The following is a 19056-nucleotide window of genomic DNA, read 5'->3' on the forward strand; positions in this document are numbered from 1 at the left end:
ATGGGGCGGGGAAGGACCGCACTCCATCAGGCCTTCGTGACGTCTGGGAACAGGATGGAGCCGGAAGTGGAACAGGCCCAAGACACTTGGAGGAGACTTCTTTCTAGAACTGAACCCCCGAAATAGCTTTTTAAAAATAGCTTAAGCCTGGCCGGTGTGGTTCAGTGGTTGAGCATCGACCTGTGAGCCAGGAGGTCACCGTTCGATCCCTGGTCAGGGCACATGCCGGGGTTGCAGGCTCGATCACCAGTGCGGGGCATGCAGATCAGTGACTCTCTCTCATTGTTGATGTTTTTATCTCTCTCTCTTTCCCTTCTGGCCTGAAATCAATAAAAAAATAAATTTAAAAAAATAGCTTAAGATATCAGGTACAATTGACATGCAATAGACAGCACCTATTTAAAGTATACGCTTTGATAACTTTTGACACATGGATAGATTCATGAAAACGTCTTCACAAGCAAGAATATGAGCATGTCCATGGCTCCCCGTCATCTCTTCCTCCCACCGCTCTGCTCCCCGTCCCAGGCAGCCGCCTGTCTGCTTCCCGGCTATAGATTAGCTTAGGTTTTCTAGTTTCACATCAATGCAACCAGACAGTATTGTCATGGGGTCAACTGTACCCCTCCCCAAATTCATATGTTGAAGTCCTAAACCCCGTACCTCGGAATGGGACTGTATTTGGAGACAGGGCTTTTGAAAGGGGTCATTCAGTTAAAATGAGGCCATCCGATTGGGCCCCAGTCCACTCTGAGCAGTGCGCTTGGGAGAGATGAGACAGAGACACACACAGGGGGGTGACCATGTGAAGACACCAGGTGAAGGTCCGTCTACAGGCCAAGGAGAGCGGCCTGAGAGGAAGGAGACCCACCGATGTCTTGATCTCGGACTCCCAGCCCCCACAACTGTGCAAAAACCAATGACTGTTGTTCAAGCCACTGATCTGCGGTACTTGGTCACGGCAGCCCGAGCAAACTAACACAAGTGTGTCCTTTTCTCTGACTTATTTCATTCAGATAATTGTTTTGAGATGTACATGCTATTGCACCTATCAGCAGTCCATTCATTTTTCTTGTTGAGCGACATTCCATGGTATGGATATCCCACAATTTATTTACCCGTTCATCGGTTGGTGGGCATTTGGGGTTTTTCCAGTTTTTGCTTATTATAAGGAATGTTCCCGTGAACATTCGTATGCAAATCTGTGTGTGGATATATATTTCCTTTTCTTTGGTGTAAATGTTTAGGAGTAGAGTGGTTGAGTCCTATGGCTGTTGTGTGTTTGATTTTTTTTTTTTTAATATGAACGCTTCACAAATTTGTGTGTCATCCTTGCGTAGGGGCCATGCTAATCTTCTCTGTATCGTTCCAACGTTAGTGTGTGTGCTGCCAAAGAGAGCACTATGTTTAGCTTTTATAAAAGCTGCCAAACGGGTTTCCAAAGTGGCCATACTACTTTGCGTTCCCACCAGCGATATATGAGCGTTCCAGTTGCTCCACATCTTTGCCAGCACATGGCCGGGTCAGCCTTCTTCGTGCTAATCATTCTAATAGCTGTGCAGCAATATCTCAGTGTGGCTTTAATGTGCATTTCCCTCATGACTAATAAAGCATGTTCTCATATGTTTATAGGCCATCCAGAAAGGAACATATAGCTTATTAAACAAAATAAGCATCTGTTTGTTCAAATATTTGGCCTATTTTTTTTTAATGGGTTTTCTTGCCCGGCCAATGTGGTTCAGTGGTTTAGTGTCAACCCATGAACCAGGAGGTCCTGGTTCCAGGAGATCATGGTTCAATTCCCAGCAGGGCACATGTCCAGATTGCCAGATCGATCCCAGTAGGGGGCGTGCTGGAGGCAGCTGATTAATGTCTCATCATTGATGTTTCTATCTCTCTCTCCCTCTCCCTTCCTCTCTGAAATCAATATTATATGTACTGTATACTAGAGGCCCGGTGCATGGATTCGTGCACTGGTGGGGTCCCTCGGCCTGGCCTGTGGGGATCGGGCCAAACCAGCTCTCCTACATCCCCCAAGGGGTCCTGAATTGCAAGAGGGCATAGGCCAGGCCAAGGGACTCCACCGGTGCATGATCAGGGCTGGGGAGTGACCAAGGGAGGGCTCCAGGGCGTGTCTGGCCCGTCTTGCCCAGTCCCGATAGGCCGGACCCCAGCAGCAAGCTAACCTACTGGTTGGAGCATCTGCCCCCTAGTGGTCAGTGCGTGTCATAGAGACTGGTTGAACGGTCGAACGAATGGTCGGACACTTAGCATATTAGGCTTCTATTATATAGGATATATTTTAAAACACATTAAATGGGTTTTCTTATAGTTAACTTTTCAGAGTTCTTTATATATTTTGAATACAACTCCTTTATCAGATATATGATTTGTAAATATTTTAAACAGTCTGTAGCTTGTCTTCAGTCTCTTAACAGTGTGTTTAAAAAAAAAACACCAGTTTTTCATTTGAATTAAGTCCAGTTTCTATCAATTTGTTCTTTTATGGACTGTGCTCGTGGTGCCATTTCTAGGAATTCATTGCCTAAACCAATGTTACAAGGCTTTCTCCTGGGTTTTCTTCTAAAAGTTTTATATGATTCGGTTTTACATTTCCGTCTGTTTGGAGTTGATATTTTTATATGATGCAAGGACGGATCAAGGTTCTTTAGGGGGGGGTTGTGTTTGTGTGTGTGTGTGTGTGTGTGTGTGTGTGTGTATGGATATTCAGTTGTTCCAGAACATTTGTTGAAATGACTATTCTTTTTCCACTGACTTGCCTTTGAACCTTTGTTGAAATCTGTTGTCCGTGTTGGTGTAGGCCTATTTCTGGGCTCTCTATTCCGTTCTGTTGATCTGTTTGCCTTTCTTACACCAGTACCACCCTGTCTCCATTACGTAGCTTCACACGTCCTGAAATCAGGGCGTGTGAGGCCTCCTCCTCCTTTGCTCTTCGTTTTCAAAGCTGTTGGGCTAGTCTGCGTCCTTTGCATCTCCTGTTAATTTCCGAATCAGTTTGTCAATTTCTATCCAAAAAAGAAGCCTGCTGACATTTTGACTGGGATGGCATAAACTCTATACATCAATTTGGGAAGAATTGACACCTCAAACATCTAGTTTAAAATTTGAGATATAAGTAAAAAAGAAAAAAAAAGAAGAAACAAAACAAAAATTGATATATAAGTCACATACCATAAAAGTCCCCATTTTAAAGCGTACTATTTAGCCGTTTCTGGAATATTCACAAGGTTGTATGGCCATCAACACTATCAAATTCCAGAACATTTTCTTCACCCCTAAAAGAACCTCTGACCTAATGGGCCCACCCTCCCACCCTCCCTCCCCTAGTCCCTGGCAGCCGCTCATCTACTTCCTGTCTCTATGAATTTGCCCACTCCGGACATTTCCTATCAATGGACTCATCCGACATGAGACCTCCCAGGTCTGGCTCCTTTCGCTCAGCATAATGTTTTCAAGGTTCACCCAGGTCATAGCAGACATCTTAAAAGTATCGCGTCTACAGCACCTGAATAAATGGATAAAAACACTGGCCTGGGACACTCTGCAGAAACTGCTTCTGAGAATTAAGGCCCTGAAATCACCTTTGAAACATATATATATTTGCTTATTTTTCCTCAGAGTAAACCATGTAATTAATTTCCAAATGGCTGAGGGGCCGGCTGGCTGGAGTTTGCAAAATCACTGACGGTGGGAATAGACGGGAAACGTGGAACTTACGTGGTCGAGCGGTGGCAAACCAGTGGCCCCGTGGCCACCGTGGCAGGCAGATGTGTTTGTGTGGCCGTACAGGGCGTCCTTCATATGTGAGCCAGCACTTCAGAATTTGGGGGTTTTCACCAAAATTTCTTTTAAAAATCAGATGTCTGGCAGGCCGGGCTCACTCCCCACCTGCTGGTGATGGGCTGGTGAGGAAAGGAACGGCGTGTCCAGGTCTGCTTGCCCACCGCCCCCAGGGCACCTGTGCCCTCACGCCGCCCCCTTCGCTCTCAGATTACCTGCCCGGCCTGTAGGCTGTTGACCTTCATCTGCCCCCAGGAGTCCAATCTATTCCTGTTGTAGATACGCCCTGGGAAGCCCTGCCCTTTTCCCAGGGCCAGCGGGGAGTTAGGGGCAAGTCCCCGGTGCTGGCATTGGAAGCTGGGCTTTTCCCTCCTCTGTGGGCATCCCCAGCCGCTAGGGTGACCAACGCATCCCGGTTGGCCGGGGACTTCTCCAGGTTGAGAAGGTAACGCCCCGTCGCCTGGGACCCTCTCGGTCCCCGGCAAACAGGTCGGTTCCTCTTTCTCTCTCTCTCACTTCCCCCCCTTTTCCCACCAAAAATAAATAAATTACATTAAAACTGTTTATATCTATATTATTTTTTTAATTCATTTCAAAGAGGAAGGGAGAGGGGGAGAGAGAGGTGGAAATATCAATGATGAGAATGATGAGAGAGAATCATGGATTGGCTGCCTCCTGCACACCCCCTACTGGGGATTGAGCCCACAACCCCGGGCATGTGCCCTGACTGTGACCTCTTGTTCATAGATTGACGCTCAACCACCGAGCCATGCCAGCCAGGTTAAAAAAAAAAACATGTTTTTTAAAAAATATTGTTTTAGGCCGGGTTTTGCAGACCTAGGATTTCATCTTTCCTCCAGCCTGTTTGCTGGGCCAGACACTGTAGTTGTCAGCACCTCCGTCCCTCGCTTCTCTCTCCTAGAGGGGCGTGCGCCACCCTCAGGGCAGTGGCTGGGTGGGACTCGCCATCCAGGTTTGCTGGGGCCCAGCACCTGGCCCCAGGCCTGGGGACACCTGGCCCAGGAAGGGACCCCAGCCCAGCTGACAGCTCACGCCCGGGCCTGGCTGCCAGATGGCAGCGTCCCCCTCTGTTTATGATTAGGTGGCTGACGGCGCGCGGAGCCCGGCGAGCCAACGATGAAAGCTGTGAAAAGAACATTGTTATACGACTTTTCATAGTTTCCCAAGTCAGCATTACCCGCGCTGCTGCTTGAATTACTAATGCCTTGGAAGGGGAGGCCGAAATCTGTTCCCAAACAGACTCCTCTTTTTCCCCCCGGTCACCTAGGCGCTGCGCATTGTTGTGAACTGTTTTCCCGGCTCATCTGTCCTCGCCGCTCCGCTCTGGACGGACGGAGTGATCTTGGCACCGTGAGCCTCATTGCAGCTCCTCACCAGCAGGCAGGTGACGCCCGAGCCTGCGATGTCCCTGCCTCCGACCTCTGATCCTCTCCGCTGTGCACAGGCAACTTCAGGCCCAAAAGGGCCCTGCAGATGCGCTACCCCCAGGGGCCCTTCCCTTCTCCCCGCGCCTCCTGCAGACGCCGGGCAAGGGCCTGGGCCCAGAGGGCTCCGGTCCTCGCCGCCTTTATTACTGCTTCTAAGAGCTGGTACACAGATGGTTTGGTTTAGAGGAACTATGCAGCCAGGGTTATTAAAAAGAAAAAAGGAAGGAGAGCGAGGAAGGAGGAGAGGAAAGGGAACGGCAGGAAGGCTTGTCGGCAGCCGGACGGTGACAGCTCGTAAATCCCCGCACGCGGTTCCACGCGTGCCTCTGCGGGGGCTGTACCGTCCTCATCGTCCTCGCCGAGCCCCCGGTCCCTAAGGAAGCCCAAACAAACCATCTGCTGTAGAAGACACACTGCAGCCTCCTGGCATCGGGGACACTCTGGTCAGATGAGCCTGGTGACCCTCGGGGCAGAGGAGGCATCGGTCTCTGTCCTTTGGGGAGGCTGGTCACCCAGTAACTGGCCACGGAGGAGCTGACCCGGCTGTAAGGGGGCGGGAGGATCAGCAATCTCGGCGGTCTCCCTGGAGAAAGAGGAACCGAGACCAAGGATTTCCTGCGGGGTAGAGAGAGCGTTGGGGTGAGGGCGTGGCCCTGTACCTGGTGGTGACCCTCCGCCAGAATAAAGCTGCTGGTCCCCTTGGTCCTGAGACCCTCCTGCGAGAAAAAGTCCAGGCCGTGTGATCTCGGATTGAACCACAGGAGGCAGACTCAAGCGAGGAGGGGGCAAAGGTGCCTCCTACACACTAGAAACCGCCTTCCCACACTCGGCATCTCCCTGAGGGTGGCACCAGGGGCCAGGACTCAGGAGGAGGGGGGCGTTAAGGAAGAAGAGAGGGTTGGGGGGTGGCGCTGTGTTCTCGTCAGCAGTATCATATTCCGGTCCAGCTCCGGAGGGAGCCTGTCCCACATCTGAGAGAGAAAAGCCACGAGAGGGTGAAAGAAAGGAAATGTAACTCTGGGCCCTAACTGGTGTTGCTCAGTGGCTAGAGCGTCGGTCTGCGACTTAAGAGTCCTGGGTTCGAGTCCAGTCAAGGGCACATGCCCAGGTTGCCTGCTCGATCCCCAGTAGGGGGCGTGCAGGAGGCAGCCAATCAATGATCCTCTCATCATTGATGTTTCTCTTTCTTCCTCTCCTTTCCTCTCTGAAATAAAATTTTTTTTTAAAAAAAGAGTATAGCTTTGAAACCAGAACTTGAGTCCCAGCTCTATTATTTAAAAAAATAAAATAAAAATAAATAAGAAACATTTAAAAAAGAAAAGAAATGTAGCTCCTGATCTATAAGCAACTGGGAAGAGCAAGGCTTCCACGGGTGGGGTCTGGACAAGCGTCCCAAAGGGGCGGGCAGAGCCTCCTGTCTCTGACCTGCGCTGAAGCAGCGTGTGCAGACGCAGGAAGAAGACGCGGGGGCCACCGGCGATGCCAGCTCCAGGCCAGCGCAGGGCGGGGCCCGCAGACCTGGGCTTGGCCAGCTTCTCCCGAGTCCAACAAAGTAAGTACAGAGACCAAGAGCAAGCCCTGAACAACTCCCGGGTGCCTTTCCCCTTGTTGGGTGGGTCCTGTTCTAGTTTATGAAATGCAACCCTGTGACCATCGCACCTAAGAAGAAGAAAGAAGCGCAGGTTTATGCAGTCCGCCCTCCCTCCTCATCCCCCGGTTCGTGGAGCAAAATGTTTCAGAAAGAAAAGGTGACGTGGCTGCTGCGTGCACCAGGCCCTGAGGCCACAGGGGTCCAGTCTGTGGGGAACAGGTACAGGCCTCTGATTCTTGTCGTTATTCCCTAAACAATACAGCATAAGAGCTGTTTACCCAGCGCCTCCATTGTATTGGGCACTAGGGTTAACGAGAGGTGGTTTCAGGCAGACAGGGAGGTGGGGGCGGGTTATGTGCAAATACTGTCATTGTATTACCTGACTCGAGCATCCTCGGATGTTGGTATCCGAGGGGGGACGGGGGGCTGCGACCAATGCTCCTCCGATACGGAGGGACAGCTGTGCTCTGCAAGGCCCTTGCTTCTCCTCTTCCGTCTTCCCGGGAGGTCCTGGTCCCGTATCTCACCAAGGCAGCGGTCTGCCCGGACTGTTAGACGCAGGTTTTTCTCTGCAGGGAGTTTGAGACTCTCAGGCCCAGAGGTTGTAAAGCACCAGCAACGGCGCCCCCTCCCGATCCTGGGACAGGAAGCGAGGGAACCTGCCCAGCAGGGCGCAGGCCCGCCCACACCACGGGACACCGGAGGCTGCTGCATCCCCTGCCCGCGTGACCAGGCATAAACACAGGGGCACGGGAGCCAGCCCTGCATTGGGGAGGCCCACTGGCCTGCAGAGAGGGGGTGGGAGCCCGGGCCCTGCTAGGAGAAGCCAGGGCTCTGGAGGCCTCCCTGGGGGCCTTCTTACAACTCTGGGGTCCCCTCCTTTCCCCTTCCCTGTGTATCCAGTGGAGACGAGCCGGGGAAGTCCCGGTTATGCCACCCAAGGAAGAAGGATGCTGTGCCTTTTTGAAAAATCAAAATCACACACCACCCCCCCTTCTATGCATGCCTCCCGGCCCCTGTCTTGACACCGTGTGGCCCGTGGGACGGGGAAGGTGCCTTCTAGTCGGCTCTGCTCGCTCCTCCCTGGAGCTGGCGGTGGGAAGGGCCACTCAGGTCTCTCAGAAGCTAAAAGTGCTGTTGGCTTCAACCCAAGAGAGGACATGGTTAGGATCCGTGTGTAGAAAGTACAAAAACAGGCCAAACTACGCTGGCTGTGAGCTGCTAGGACCACGGTTACCCTGTGGGTATGGCTACGAGGCCTGGGGACGGGGGGCCTCCGGGGCTGCCCTGTGCTGTTTATGGACCTGGGTCTGGGAAAGGGTGCGCTTGGTCTGTGGGGGGAATTCTGCCCTTAGGGTTTGCACACATTCTTCATGTAGATTAAGCTCCAATAAAACATTTGAAACCCCAACTGGCTCCGATAACGACAGAAACGAAATAAGATGTTGGGACAGAGGGCCTGCCTGGCTGCTCCGCGTGTGTGAAAAGTGCTGAGTCGCAGGAGCGCGAACAGGAGAGGCTGCGCTCTGGTGTTCGGTCACTGTTTTCCCAGGTGGTTGGGGGTGGGGGGCGGTTGACTCACTCTCTTGTTCCCCCTCCTGCTCTCGTCCCCATCGCGTGGGGCTGGAGGGGGTCCAAGGGCTAGGAGATTTGGGCTGTTGCCTTGGTAACCTTTAAATATTGGCTTCAAGTCATGATGGTAAAAAACAAATAAGCAGGAGGTTTGAAGAGCTCACCGTGGCCCCGCCCACAGCTCTAGGTCCCCAGTCGAAGCCCCCGGGCAGGGAAGCGGGTAGCTCTCTCCCGGGAGACGCAGGCCAGGTGGGGGGCTGCGGGGACCCTGGAGGCTCAGGGACCCATCCTCCAGGATCCATGTCCCGTCCAGGAGTCCCCTAAAGCCCTTGCTCCCGGTGATCTGGCAACTGTGGCCAAGAACCCAAACCCAGAACCTGGGGAAGCTCTCTCCATCCCGGAAGGCGGTGGACATGGGGGAGTTGGTTGCGCTCACTGCTGTCCGCAGCTGCTGTCCGCAGCCCTGTGCGACGCCGCAGAGAGGTGGGCTCTTCAGGCAGGAGCCACGATGCCCTGACTCGGGGCCACATCCAGAGCCCGGGAGCAGGAGAGGAGCTTCCAGCAGCCGGGAAGAGAGCACTGGCCCAGGGGGTAGCACAGAGGCTTCCCCAGGTCAACCTCAAATCAACCTGGCTCTGTCACCACGGAGCCCTCTCACTTGGAAGTGCAGAGCCAGCCCTTATCTCCTCTGGGCCTCAGTTTCCCCACCAGTAAGCCTTGTTTGTATAGCGTCCAGCCTGGGCACAAACCCCTTCGGAGCCTATCCCAGCCGGCTGTCCGGTGCAGCCGTGGCAGACGCACCGGTGGCCCAGGGTTCACGCCCGGCCCGTTCCAAACGCATCCAAATCATAAGCCTCTGCGAAGGCCGTGGCTCGGAAGGTCTGCTGGTCCCGCTGTGCGCGCAGGGGAGGGGAGCGCAGGCTGGGGTGGGGACGGCTCCCTCTGGGCAGCGTTGAGGCATTGGGCGGAGCTGGGAGGGGCCCTGAGTAAGTGACAACCAGCATTAGGTCACGGCTGTGCTGCCCCCGGGGTGCAACGTGTCAGCAGCAGCCACAGGCCTGCTGCGCGTGATTCATGGCGTGAGCATTCCTCCTGCAGCCCGCAGCCCTCCGCCTGCAGCCGCCTTCCCAGGCGACTCCTTGTTCTCGCTCCTTCCAGGCCGTGTTCCAGGGCTCCAGCCTCGGGCAGCTGGGGGGCTGTGGGGTGAGACAGTGCACCATCTGGGGGCCCTGGGGGTGCTCCTTCCACACGCTGGTCCTCTCCAGGGCCACAGGCAGCACAGTGATGACAGTGGCTGTCCACGGAGCACCTGCTATGGGTGTGTCTCTGATGCTTTAGGACAGTGGTTCTCAACCTTCCTGATGCCTCGACCCTTCAATACAGTTCCTCATGTTGTGGTGACCCCCAATTTCATTGTTACAAATTGAACATAATTAAAGCATAGTGATTAATTAAAAAAACACACCAATATCTAATTATATATGTGTTTTCCGATGGTCTTAGGCGACCCCTGTGAAAGGGTCGTTCGACCCCCAAAGGGGTCGCGACCCACAGGTTGAGAACCACTGCTTTAGGCGGTACCTGCCCTCTGTTTTGTTCCCCAGGACTGCCCATCGCAAATGACCACGAACTGAGTGGCTTAAAGCAACAGGAACCCGTCCTCCCACAGCTCAGGAGGCCAGAGGTGGGAGATCCAGCCGGTAGGTGCCCACTTCCTTGGCTCGTGGCCACAGCACCCCCCTCCCTGCCTCCATCCCCCCCCCACCTCCATCCTCCCGTGGCCTTTGTGCGCCGTGTATGTCTCTATGCGTTGCGTCCCCTCCTTTTCTTACAAGGACACCGTCGTTGGACTTAGGGCCCACCCGAAATCTGGGGTGACCTCACCTGAAGATCCTTAACTAACTATATCTGCCAAGACCCTGTCTCCAAAGCAGGTCACATTTCGAGGGTCTGCATGGGCATGAATTTGGGGGGCTCCTTTTTACAGATGAGGACACTGGGGACCAGTGAAGTGAAGCGGTTAGTCCCTGAGCTGGTAAGGAGTGGAATCAGGGTTCAAACCCAGGCCTCGGTGCCAGGACCCCCCCACACTGTCTGCCAGAACCCAGCACCAAGGAATTGCTACCCTACCCTCCAGGCAAGAGGGGAAACCCTCAACCTCCTGGAGCAAAGCAGGGTTGCCCTCTCACTTCAATTGTGCTCCAACCCCGGGGAGGGGGGGGTTGTGAAATGGCTCCAAGAGGTTCTGACCCTGTGGCAGATAAGGGAGGGGAGAGCCAGGTTCTGCCTCGTAAACAGGCCCTCAACCCCACTGCCCTGCAGGCGGGTCCAGGACCCCGTCCTGAGAATCCCGGAGCATCCGCTGAGACCAGACCCCGGCTGCGGTCAGCCTGTCCCAGCTCCAGGTAGGAGCAGAGAGCACAGCCGAGCCTGAGGGACCGTCCCTGTGGCCGCGCCAGCGAGCCAGCGCCAGGCCCGCGGGCACCAGAGGCCTCATCCCGCAGCAGCAGCTGGTGCCGAGCAGCCAAGGAGGAGGGTTTGGATCCAGCCTCCGATCCTGAAGGAGCCCGTGCGGACTCACTCTGGGAGAGCCCCCAGGCGGCTTGGGCGCTGCCCAAACCCCAGGCTGGAGGGTTCAGAAAGGCCCAGCGAGGGAGCCAAACCCTCTTTCTCCTTCACGGCTGCAGCGCCAATGGCTCTCCCGCAAGCCCAGCCCTTTCTCACGGTGCCGATGGCATCAAGTGTGCATCCGCGTGCCAAGTGATGACGGAAACCCTCCCTCCGAGTGCTCCTGGCCGGCCTGTCGGGGCTGCAGCGGGCACCCTGCGTAGGGCGGCGCCCTTCCACCACCCTGAGCCGGTACAGCTGGCAAACAGGATGCACTTGGCATCTCCCTGGAGCCCCATCTACCAGGTCTCAGAAGGTACATGAGCTCAGCCTCTGGACCAGCCACCCAGGTCTCCAGCCCCTGCAGCGGGAAGCGGACCTGCCAGTGACCAGGCCCGGAATCACCCCTGCTTCACGGTCCACTGAGAGTGGAGAAGGGAGAGAGCAGGAGGAGGGGGAGGAAGGAAGGGGTCGCACGGCCCAGCAGCACCCCAGGATCCTGGCGGGCGGGCGTGTGGCGTGTTTTTATTTTTTATGGAGGTGAGACTCCTGTGAGGGAAAAGTAACCACTGAAAAGTGAACAATTCAGCGGCATTCAGCCCTTCACAGTGCTGGGCAACCACCACGTCTATTTGGTTCCAAAACATTGTCATCACCCGCTTAACCGCCGCTCCCCAGCCCGCTTCCTCCCGGCCCCTGGCAGCCCCCAATAGCTCCCCTGCCCTTCGGATTTACCTATTCTGCACATTTCAAGTAAATGGGGTCTTGCAATGTGTATGGGACTGGAAGTCTGTTGCTTTTACCTACTCCACATCTCATCTCACCTTCTCCTGGTCACAGCGCCTGCATTTTACTTTGGGGAAGTCACCCCAACTCCCCTTCCTCAATCCATGTGGCTGCACCACCCCCTGCTCGCAGGGGAGGGCACATGACCCGAGCCTTGCAAATCAGTCATGGTGATTGGTTCAGGGACGGGCTTGTGACTCAATCCCAGCCAATGAGAGCAGCCGCAGGACTTTTGCTAGAGCGGGACCCCGCGTGCTCTCTGCTTGGCCCGATAAATCTGCAGAATGGGAGACTAGAGTTGCTGGCAGCCACCAATGCCACGGGGCCAGGAGTGCCCACCCAAGAATAAAACCCACCTGGGAGAAATCAGAGACAACGGGGAGGCCAGCTCTTGTCAGCACTGCCCGAGCGCCTGGATCCAGCTCTGCCTGAAGGTGACCCTATCCATCCTCAGACATTTCACTTTGGAAAGCTGGCCAGCCTTTTGTGCTCAAAGGAATTGGCACTGGGTTTCTGTAATACGCAACTCAAAGGAACCCAAGCAATGCACGTGGCAGAGGGGACTCCATTTCACTCACCTGCCTTGGAATCTCCCCATCCCTGATGGAACAAAAAACAGCTCCTTAGCAAGGAACACAGGGCCTTCCAGGGCTGGCCCCTGCCGCTCTCCCCCCTCCTCCCTGTACCCTCCGCCTCATTCAGTAAGTCGGCCACACAGTTCACACACACACACACACACACACACACACACACACACACACGATGCTTTTCCCTGCCTTTGGACCTCTGCTCTTGCTGTCTCCTCTGCATCCCCCACCTGGACCCCCAGATGCTTACTCATCCTTTATCACTCGATTCAGGCATGACCTCCTCCAAAAAGCCTCCCTGACTCAGTGCCCCGCCTCTCCTCCGGCTGGAAGCCATCCCCGGCTCACACGCCCTGTGTGTGGTTCAGTCGCAGCACTTGCCTACACGTTGTTTTTGATTATCTGTCCGTGTCCCCTCTCCAACCCCCGCACACCCAAACCGCGATCCTTCAGGGCCAAGTCTGGGCCTGACTCACTGCTGACCGGCATAATGCCTGGGCCATAGCAAGGCCTCAATGTGTCTGTTGATTGAGTGAATGAATGAATGCATGAATGAATGAACGAACAAATGACCAAAATGCCTTGGGCCTTGTTGCCTGGCCGGTGTGGCTCAGTGGTTGAGTGTCGACCTATGAACAGGAGGTCAGGGGTCCATTCCTGGTCAGGGCACATGCCTGCTTTGCAGGCTCGATCCCCAGTGTGGGGCGTGCAGGAGGCAGCCGATCAATGATCCTCTCTCATCATTGATGTTTCTGTCTCTCTCTCTCCCTCTCTGTCTAAAATCAATAAAATATATATTTTTTAAATGCCTTGGAACACGGCTTTGAAAAGAACTTATTCTCCAAGTGTTTCCCAAAGATACAGAATTTACATTTATACCAGCAGCCTTCGTCCGGGCAAGCGTCCCGTATTTAAGGATGCCGTTTCGAATATTTCGGTGATATTTCAGTGACTGGTCTTTGCTTTGGCTCAGATTGGACTCCGGGACCCTCCCCTTCCTGGGCCCCCCACCCTTGCCCGTGTGGGGATGGGGAGAGATGGGGCTCCATTGCAGCGTCGGCTCACAGGGATGCCTCTGACACCCACTGTTGACAGTGGGGAGAGGGGGGGTCTCTGACCTCAGCCCTGAGTGAGCCTGATCAGGCCTTTGGACGCCTCCCACAGCCTGCCTAATGCTCTGGTAGCGGTCGCATGCACGTGTTTAAACATGACAGCCCGGAGGCTGCCGGGGGCTCATCCCTCGTGCCCCTCCTCGCCGGGCGATCCTGATCTGTGGGCCCGCGGAGGCCGTGCTGTCAGGCCTCTGCCTGCCTCCTGCCAGCTGGCTCCACGCCCTTTGATTCAGCGTCTGGGCCTCCATGCAGAGGTCAGAGGGGGCGCTGGCCGGGGCGGGGCCAAGAGCCCTCTGTGCACTTTCTCCTTTGTCCCTGGGGCTCCCGGCAGGGACCTCCCTCCGGATGCCAGTTGGGGTCTGAGCCGACAGGTGGGGCTGCACTGGGTGACCCAGGAGGGCTTGGGGACCGGCTGCCCAGAGATGCCTGACCCAGAGGATGAGGATTGTAGCTGAGAGCAGTTCTGGTTCCCGGGGTGCCCTCCTTCCCCCGCCTGTCCCTCCATTTACTTGTCAGGGAGCAGCCGTCGTCTCTCTGGACACTTCAGGAGGCTATAAACAGCGGCCAGAGGGAACGTTCCAGGCAGCCCACGCAGCCCGAATCCCGTCTCCCAGAGGGTTGGGGAGGGAGCCTCATCGAGCAGGGCCGGGCCCGGAGTGCTGTGAAACCGCCCTGGACTGACTCACCGCCAGCCCTAGAATCCAATAGCCCGTCCACCCTGGGACCTAATCAGGAACGGGCTCTCTGCCCGGCTCAGGGGCTCAGCGGCTGAGCATTGACCTGTGAACAAGGAGGTCAGAGCACATGCACAGGTTGGGGGCTCCATCGCCAGTAGGGGGCGTGCAGGAGGCAGCCAATGATTCTCTCTCATCAATGATGTTTCTCTCTCTCCCTCTCCCTTCCTCTCTGAAATCAATTTTTTAAAAAAATTTTTTTAAAAAGGAATGGGCCCCCTGTTTCAGGCTCAGTTGGGGGACCCAGTGTGGGTTGAGTGACCCCCGATCCTGGCTTCCCTCCGGGGTCCCAGGGTGAACTCCAGGAGCCGGGGATCCCGCAGTGGAGCAATGGGAGGCGGCCTCCCGCTCCAGAAAGCCAGGTTCACGCCTGCCCTCCAATGGACAGCTTGTTCCCGAAGGGAAAACAAAACAAAGAAACCTGATTCGAGGTAAAGGACCTGCCATTCCACCAGGGAGAGGGGCTGCTGGGGAAGGGCAGGCTGCTCCAGGGACCACTGGGCTCCTTCCGGGCTCCTTCCGGGCCTGGAGCACCCCTGAGGCTGTAAACATCTGCCAGAGGGAACGTTCCAGGCGGCCCAGGCGGCCCACGGGGTCCCAGTGCCCTCTCCCAGAGGGTCGGGGAGGGAGCCTCACCGAGCAGGGAGAGGCAGAAATTGCAATTAGGTCAGGCATTGAGCTTGGGTTTGGTGGCGTGGCTGAGCAAAGGTGACTACATTCTGGTCTATTGTTTCTTTGTTTTAACAGAAGGAACCAGTGAGTGGAGGTTAACTATCAAACGCAGTGGTCCTCACCCCGGCTGCCCATGAGCATCCCCCGGGAGCTTCTGAAACTCTGGGCCCCGCCCACACCAGTTGGAGCAGAATCTCTAGGGAGGGGAGCCTGAGCGAGCTGGGTTTTAAAAGCTCTGCACACACACACCTGGGTGATTCCAATGCACCAAGAGGGTCCAGGTCGCTGGCTGCAGACCGAACCCTCCAGGGCAGTGGTCCTCAACCTTCTGGCCCTTGAAATACAGTTCCTCATGTTGTGACCCAACCATAAAATTATTTTCGTTGCTACTTCATAACTGTCATGTTGCTACTGTGGTGAATCGTCATGTAAATATCTGATATGCAGGATGGTCTTAGGCGACCCCTGTGGAAGGGTCGTTCGACCGCCAAAGGGGTCGCGACCCACAGGTTGAGAACCGCTGCTCCAGGGCCCCCAACCCAGAGGTGAAAGGTGTCTCCTCCACCTCCACCCTCTGGCCTCCCAGGCCCTGGCAGCACGGGCAGCAGCCCTGCAAGGGGGCCTGCGGCAGAGAGGGCTTTGGCGTGATTGGCATGATTGGCTTCGGAACTACCATCAATTCTGTCTCCCCGGAGTGGAAAGAACAGAGCCCGCCCCTGTCACTCACAACGTGGGACCCGGGCAGCAGCGGAGGCAGCACCTGGAAGCCCGTTGGAAACGCAGCAACCCAGGCCCTGCCCGTTAAAATCTGCGTGATTCCTGGTAGGTCCGCGCTCCCGAAGCGCTGCCCTCGCGTGTGCCATTGCACCAGGGTCCCCGCACCAGGGAGCCATTGCACCAGGGTCCCCGCGTTCCGCATGCGCAGTCTGGGTGTGCGGGCACCTTTGGTGAAGTCACTTACCGGTGCAGCGGTTCTCAACCTGTGGGTCGCGACCCCTTTGGCGGTCGAACGACCCTTGCACAGGGGTCGCCTAAGACCATCCTGCATATCAGATATTTACATGACGATTCATCACAGTAGCAACATGACAGTTATGAAGTAGCAACGAAAATGATTTTATGGTTGGGTCACAACGTGAGGAACTGTATTTAAAGGGCCAGAAGGTTGAGAACCACTGGGTTAGGGGTCTCCGCTTCCTTGTCAGCAAACGAGAGGACAGAGACGATGGTGCGAATGCCTGTGCCCGCTCTCGGTCAGCTTCAACTAATGACCGTGAGTAGATACCGAAGGCAATGGGCCTGCAGCTGCCTTTCCAGCCAGAAATGTTGAGGCGTCTGACCCAGGGCGCAGAGGAACCCTCCACACCAAAGAAACTGGCTCGGAAGGTACCAACCGCCCCAGCCGGTGGGTAGAGCGCCAGCCTGCGGACTGAAGGGCCGCGGGTTCGATTCCAGTCAAGAGCACGCACCGGGGTTGCAGGCTTGATCCCTGGCCCGGGTTGGAGCGCTTGCGGGAGGCAACTAATCCATGTCTCTCTCTCACATCGATGTTCCTCTCTGTCTCCCACCCTCTATAAAAATCCATGGGAAATATTCCTCAGGTGAGGATTACCAAAAAAAAAATAAATAAGGCACCAACAGATGTTTGCTCCGCTCGGAACACCAGAGCCCTTTGGTCACTCAGGGGGCACCCACTTCCTCTGGTCCCTGGTCCAGCCCTGACTCCCCGGGGGATACAGGTGCCCACTGTCGACCACACCCATCTGCTCGCCTTTGCAAAGGTCTCCTCCCAGCCACCCGGCCACACCCCCAAAACCTGGACTGTAAACCAGCCACAGCAGCGTTTCCAAGGAACTTGTGAGAGAGGCGCGGTGTCCTCGGCCTTGGGGAGGGGCGGCCACTCCCAGCAGAACAGCTCCTGCGACTTTGATCTTGTGAAACGTTCACGGGACCCAGCCACGCGGTACGCCCCCGGCCCCCGGGACGCTATTATTCTCCGAAACAGGCTTTTTGCCCAGAAATAGGCTTGATCCTCAGCCTATCACTTCCTTTTCATAAAATCACTTCATTACTCTCCTTACGTCCGCCCAGACTCCCCCAACTTCTTCCATCTGGGCCCCTGGACAGCCGCCAGGGGGTGGCCTGGCCTCTCCCAGAGCCTGCGACGGCCAAGCTGCTGTTTCATTCTCCTCATAATCAGGCCCTCCAGCCTCTTCATCAGTTTTATTGCCTTTTCTCCTCAAAATTCCCCCCAAAGTCATCGGTGGACGCTATAGATGAAGACCCGAAGGGAAATTCCCTGGCTGAGAAGCACCGTCTTATTTCCAAGGGCGCAGGCCCCTCTCCGGGGCCCGACTGCAGACCGACCGCGCCGGCTCTGGGTCAGGTTCACGGAGCAGGCGGCGAAGGCCATGGGCACGACGCTGTGAAAGAGGCTGGGGTTCGGCGCTGAGCCTGGTGTTCTCCCCTCTCCTGCCCGCGGCCCTGCCCTCCCGGGATCCTCTGCACCCGGCAGGGTGGAGGGGGTGGGGGTCTTTGTAGACCGTAACTGCTCGTCACCCTTGTGTGTCCACACATGTGTGTACTGGACCAGGGGGTGATCCACAGCTGTGGACCCCGAGTCTTTATAAAATATATTTTTACTGATTTCAGAGAGGAAGGGAGAGGGAGAGATAGAAACATCAATGATGAGAGAGAATTATGGATCGGCTGCCTCATGCATGCCCCCCACTGGGGATGGAGCCCGCAACCCAGGCATGTGCCCTGATGGGGAATCGAACCGTGGCCTCCTGGTTCATAGGTCGACGCTCAACCACTGAGCCACCCTGGCCGGGCGACCCCGACTCTTTAGACTCTGACTTGGAGAAGCCGGTTTCATGGAGCCGTCAGAGATTGCAGGGGCAATCTGCAGCTTCTGTGTTCTGACCAGGCTGCAGAGGGAGGGCGGGAGGCCCTGGGGCTCCCAAACCGTTCTCACCTCCAGGGGGGACAGAAGGAAGCCTGCTCGCTCACAGGGGAGCCCTAGCTGGTTTGGCTCAGTGGATAGAGTGTCGGCCTGTGGACTAAAGGGTCTCAGGTTCCATTCTGGTGAAGGGCACATGCCCTGGTTTCCGGCTCGATCCCCAGTAGGGGGCGTGCAGGAGGCAGCCAATCAATGATTCTCTCTCATCATTGATGTTTCTATCTCTCTCTCCCTTCCTCTCTGAAGTCAATATAAACAAACAAACAAACACAGGGGACTGTCCAGACTGGAGAAATCTAGAGACAGGAAGTGGGTTGGTGGGTGCTCAGGGCTGGGGAAGGGGGCGGGAGGATGGATGAGTGATAGCTAAAGAGTACACAGTGGCTGTTAGAGGTGGTAAAAAAAAGTCTGACAATTACGGAGGTGACAGGTTCACATATCTGTGACTATACTAAAAACAATTCACTTGTGCACTTTAAATGGGAGAATCGTATCCCAAAGAAATCGATTTAAAAAAAATAACAACAACAACAAGGGAGACTTGAGAAATTCTGGGACAGAAACCAAAGAAATCGAGTTCTCTGAAGTGACCCCAGGATAAGAAAACAGTAAGAAAATCCAATTTTCATCTGCAAGTTCCCAGCGACATTCCTGCGATCTTGGCCCGCGCCTCGGCCTCAAGCGCATCTCTTAGGTTTGTGCCCAGACGTTTCCCCACGGAGGAGTCTGAAAGCTCAGCAGATTTCAGAGGGGGTGGGAAGGGAGGGGGAGGGCCGCACAGAGCCCAGCCCGCCCCCTCGGCCCTGCGTCAGTTACCATGGTCTCGGACGCCCCCTGGCGGGCCCTGGGAATGTAACAGAAGGGGCCCCTGGAGGGAGCTCTCTCCCAGCCCACCGGGTACCTCTCCGTGACTCAGTTCCTTTGCACTGAAGATCCCCCTTTTTTGTTTTTAAAACCTTTTTGTTATGGACATTCATTATGAAAAATTTCAAACATAAAAAAATAAATCAGCTCGGCTGGCGTGGCTCAGTGGTTGAGCGTCGACCTGTGAACCAGGAGGTCAGGGTTCGATTCTTGGTCAGGGCACATGCCCGGGTTGTGGGCTCAATCCCCTGTGTGGGGCCTGCAGGAGGCAGCTGATCAATGATTCTCTCTCATTGATGTTTCTCTCTCTCTCCCCCTCT

At 55.4% G+C, this 19056-nt stretch overlaps 1 long non-coding RNA gene and 1 other non-coding gene across 2 annotated transcripts; both read right to left on the reverse strand.

Moving 5' to 3' along the window:
* Positions 1 to 1295: 1295 nt before the first annotated feature.
* LOC111824369 lies at positions 1296 to 1402 on the reverse strand. The gene has a single exon (XR_002827458.1). It is a non-coding gene; the product is annotated as a U6 spliceosomal RNA (small nuclear RNA).
* A 3168-nt stretch (positions 1403 to 4570) lies between these two features.
* LOC106695434 lies at positions 4571 to 9300 on the reverse strand. Its single transcript, XR_001346529.2, has 4 exons — positions 9121 to 9300; positions 7220 to 7409; positions 5086 to 5965; positions 4571 to 4945 (listed from the first exon to the last, which is right to left on the reverse strand). It is a non-coding gene; the product is annotated as an uncharacterized LOC106695434 (long non-coding RNA).
* Positions 9301 to 19056: the final 9756 nt, after the last annotated feature.

The sequence above is a fragment of the Myotis lucifugus genome, unplaced genomic scaffold, assembly GCF_000147115.1.
Source record: "Myotis lucifugus unplaced genomic scaffold, Myoluc2.0 scaffold_1285, whole genome shotgun sequence".
In the NCBI taxonomy this organism is placed as follows: domain Eukaryota; kingdom Metazoa; phylum Chordata; class Mammalia; order Chiroptera; family Vespertilionidae; genus Myotis; species Myotis lucifugus.